Here is a 5344-nt window from a genome sequence, read left to right as displayed (position 1 = left end):
AAGTTTTCTTTTAGATCCCGCAGCCAGATCAGTTTTATGCAGTTTTCTCTACATGCTGACTTACTGGGTGCAACTCCAAATTGGTGTAAACACTCCGCCTCCAAGGCTTCAAAGCTACTCATTGTCATCCCTGTGACTGGAAGACCGTCCGTCGAAAGGCCAAGAATTATTGCCACATCTTCAAGTGTCATAGCACATTCACCAATCGAAAGGTGAAAGGTATGCGTGTCTAGGTGCCACCTTTCGATTAGAGCATTCACCAGTGCTTTCTGACATTGGACTACCCCAATCTGAGACGCATGATAAAATCCAGTTAATCGTAAATGCTCCTCCACCCTATCATTGTACCGATCCGGAGGAACTGGGTGATCACATGTCAACATCCTCAAACTCTACAAAAACATAACAAATTATTATTAGTCAACTCGTTAACATTTACTAATTTACTAGTAGAGCAACTAAAATATCAAACTCGTGCTAAACTTTTTCCTAATTACAACAATTAGTAATAAGTACCATGAACTAACCATCAATTTATTAACTCTCAAAAGTAACAAAATTTGCACAACTAACTCAACAACATATTAATTAAAACCACACAAGTATCATAAATTATCTTACCAAATCCAACTAAAACAAATAATTCTAACTTCTAAATTTACTTACTAATCCTAAAAATTATTCACAACTAACTATTAACAATAACAACTAATACATAATTCCAATTCTTATAAACTAATAATGCTCTTAATTAATTAACAATTACAGAGTAGTTGTTTATTTATTTATTCACGGTAATAGAAAAAATGTTATAATAACTAAAATCATAATCTCTAAATTAATTAATAAATTTAATTCACTAATTATAATTTTAAAAATTATAACTTTTAAAATTATTACAAAAAATATTCTAACTACGTTTAAACAAATATTCTCTGTATTATTTTTACATATATTTCTAAAGAAACCTAACATAATCAGGTCAAAAAAATAATAATCAATTACATTCCTAAATTCAATTCTAACAACAATAACAATAATAATTAACTTCCTAACAATAACAATTATAATTATAAAAACCTAAAAAAATTTCCAAAAATTCCTAAATTCAATTCTAACAACAATAAAAATAATAATAATTAACTTCCTAACAATAACAATTATAATTATAAAAACCTAAAAAAAAAATTCGAAAAAAAATTACCATAATCAAGTCAAAAAAATAATAATCATTTACACTCCTAAATTCAATTCTAAGAACAATAACAATAATAATTAACTTCCTAACAATAACAATTATAATTATAAAATATTAAAAAATTCCAAACAAAAAAAATACCGTAATCACGTCAAAATAATACATATTTCTATTCAACTTCTAACAATAACAACAATAATAATCAACTTCCTAACAATAATAATTTTAATTATAAAATATTAAAAAAATTCAAAAAAAACCTACATCTGGTAAAAATGATAATAATTCCTAAATTCAATTTCTAACCACAACAATAATAATTAACTTCCTAATAATAATAAGTATAATTATAAAATTTAAAAAAACTTACATATTTTAGATGATTAAGATAATGTATAATATGAAGTTCAGGACGATTAACATTTTTTTTTTTCTTTGGCATCTTCAGCTTTCTATTATCATGCAAGCTTGAAGAGTAGAGAAAGGAAGAAGACAAAGTAGTAATGGCTGTTCTTTGGTAAAAGGAGTGTGGGTCTCCGTATGGGTTAATGTTGAGTAGGACACCGTTGGGGGAGGCATTTGAGCGCAACAAGTGGTAGGGGTAGCACAACAGGGAGGGTCCGTTTTCTCATCTACAACACAGACCGTCCGAGTAGCAACATAAAACACGCACGGTTCAATTTGTGGTATTCCTGACACCACACTCAAGTGAAGCACTCCCTTTCTTCATAACGACGTCCAACCCATACTTTACCTCCATATGAAAATTAAAAAGCGACATATAGGGCCAAATTTTCAATTACTATATTTATGATATGGACTCATATAAGGCACTAATATGAAATTTGAAACGCTAGTTTACAAAGGTTCAGTCTCTACTTCTTCTACTAAAGACAAAACCAAATTTAAAATTATTACATAAAGAATAATTTGATATTTTTATGTTTAATGTGAAAAATGTTTACTTTTTAAAAAAAAATCTGAAATTTTGATATTTTAAAATTAATCATCATATGTATAAGTATTTTTATAAAAATACAAATTTTATATTAAGAAAGATTATTAATTTTATTATTAATATATTAGAATTAAAAGAATTAAAATTAGACCGTAATCAATATATGTGTAACCTCTTTGTCTTTAATTACTATATTAATTTAAAATCAAAGAAAGATTGAAATTGTTTATTTTAAATATATAAAAAACAATTAAAAAATTGACTATGTTTACTTAATTAATAGAATTATATGAATAATAAATTAAATAATATCTTCGTATTTTTAATAATTGTATTATTCATAACATTGTAGTTACCAATATTTATCTACTAATCAATTTAAATATATACAAATTACATAGTTTGTAAATAACAATTTTAAATTTGATATTTACTTTCGATGATAATTTTGTTAAAAGATATGAATTAATAATATATTTTTTTGGTAGCAATAAAACAAAATAAACAAATTAATACCATTTTTCTTTTTTTTTATCATTATAAAAAATAAAGAGATAACTGATTTTTTATTTAGAATTGATATATACTTTTATATATATATAATAAATTAATTTTATTAAATACGTATTTATCACAAACAAATTCATATTTTTTTTATTAAATTTATACTTGCAATTATTAACATAATTGGACTATCTTTCAATTCATTCATTATGATTTTATCAATTTAGAAGCTATCTACATAATATTAAAAATTAGTATAAAAAAATCATCATAGTCACAAAAATGGCATATTCCCTTTAGTCCATAAAGAACTAATTTATACTTTTGACAAATCCTTTATTTTTTGACACTTGATTGAAAGTAGTTTTCACAATATGACCAAAATTGGGAATAAATTCATTGATGGCTCCAATTAGTACATGAAAAGAGAGAATTCTAATAGAAATAAAAAAAAATAAAAAACAATAATAAAATATATATTGATACACATTACACATCTGTTTTTTATTTTTATCTATTATATTATACATAATAAAACTTCAACCACTAACTACACAATAATTTCTTTGATATTGTCATCAAAATTATTGTAAATTAGAATTATATTACTATTAATTACATACAAAAACACTAGAAAAATAAAATTAATAAGAAAACAAATAAAAAATCAATTGTCTAATCAATTATAATCTTAACGATTAAATTATATAAAATCAATATTCAATATTGAAAAGTATTTATTATCATCGTTATTTTAATATCTATTATTTTATGTAAAAAATGTATTTTTTGAATTATTTACCCAAATACTACAACTTTCAAATGTTACAACATTAAAATAAATATTTCTATAACTAAAAGTCCAACTACAAAATAACTTATTTATAAACTGCTATTAATAAAAGTCTTTATATTTTAAGCTCTTCTCTCAAAAGAACTTATTTAAATAAGTTATCCAAACTGGGTCTAAGCAGAGAATGGAGAACTACTTTTTAGTCTGGGTAGACAACTTGTGCCTTGATGGCGGCCTCAGTTTGAAATGCCGCTCATCATCACTGGACTCATATTCAGAAATCGTGCTGCTCTGCCTTCATAGTAGCCTTTCGATGCTGCCTTGAGATGGGCTGAAGATGTGGCAGGGGGACCAGTTGAAGCAGCTTCAGTTGTGGGGAAGGCAGATATCTTCCTCTTCTTGGTCATTTCTTCCTCAGCGGGGAAGCTTATGCGGGAGAAAACACTGGCCTTCTGCTTGCGGTCTCTAGCTACAGCAGACGATAGTGCAGTTGAGGAGGTTTTGGTGACTGGTTCAGATTGAAGGATTACTATGTGTTCATAACACACGCAGCGGAAGAAAATAAAATAATCCTTAAAGATCTATTTTGTGCGTAAACTTTATTCCTATAATATAATATAATAGTAGATCAGATTTAAATACCTGAGTACGCTAGTAAAAAATCTTTTTCTCCTTCGATGGTACGAAGGCACTATGCGTATCCACACCGAGACCAACATTTGCTGTCAACCCCTTGACCAATGGACATCTGATCTAAATTGAGAAACCTCTTGCAACTCTTTGCACACCATAAAATTCTTCTCTAAGAATTAGTCTCACATACATTTATGTGCATAGAGGTAAAGGAATAACAACCCTTGTTATTCTCTCTGTCTTTCTCATGTTTTCCTCTACTCTTGGCATACCTATATATAGTATGAGATTTGTTGTTGATTTTAAATTTGAATCTCAATTCAATTTTAAATCATATCTTACTATTTTAATTTGAATCTTTCAAATTTATGAATCATATCATAACTCAATTTGAAACAGAATCAGTTAGGATCTCATCCAACTTTATAATTCAAACTTAGAAATAGAATAACTAATTATTCTCAAATCTCATTTAATATTCTCAATTATCATACTATTATTATATTTTTGGTGCTAGCAAAAAAATATAATAATATTCCATCTGAATTAATATAATTATTTATTTGATCAAATCAAAATAATAATTAAATAATTCTATAGCAAAGGTTAGAACACTCGTTAGTGTGTGACCCCATAGGTTCAATACTAAGCGGGTAGTAAATTAGTCATACTAAATTTACTAATCAAGGTTGGCGTCTAGCAACACTCCTCAACGACCCGATAGTATGAAGTAATATATTTTTACTAAGAACCTCAGAAGAACAAAGTATAATTCCTTCCATCTTTCCAACTCTTGGTTAACCTTTAGAGTATGGTTTAATTGTCAAACTCTAACTTGTTACCATTATTATAATGAACTGTGAATGACCTAAGAAACTCATTTCTTCATTCACTCAATCCCCTTGGCCAAGGTTTTATTCATCTCATTCATTATAATCATAGAGCTCAAACTCTTTACCGAGAGTTGACGGATTCCTTATTGACTGATCATTAATTCTACAAGTATTTAAATCATACCCAATATCCATTCAACTAGCACCCTAAGGTATTAGGTGTCCGGAATCAAAGTATAATAAATACATTGTTAATTACTATGACAGTCGCAGGTCAAAGGAAACTCTATTACTATGTTCATCTTGAGAATATCCTATTAATCTTTATCCAATGAAGACTATATATATATATATTGATCTTTGCGGATTATAATGTCATTTTTAATAATCCTATGACCAAGAACAATTTAGATTAAATTATAAAA

General features: G+C 26.9%; 1 pseudogene; it reads right to left on the bottom strand.

Moving 5' to 3' along the window:
• Positions 1-3645: 3645 nt before the first annotated feature.
• LOC107480329 (E3 ubiquitin ligase PQT3-like) overlaps positions 3646-5344 on the bottom strand; it is a 15147-nt pseudogene continuing 13448 nt past the window's right edge.

Source organism: Arachis duranensis, chromosome 3, assembly GCF_000817695.3.
Source record: "Arachis duranensis cultivar V14167 chromosome 3, aradu.V14167.gnm2.J7QH, whole genome shotgun sequence".
NCBI lineage: Eukaryota > Viridiplantae > Streptophyta > Magnoliopsida > Fabales > Fabaceae > Arachis > Arachis duranensis.
The sequence above is the reverse complement of the archived record's forward strand: the minus strand, read 5'-3'. Positions and strand labels throughout refer to the sequence as shown.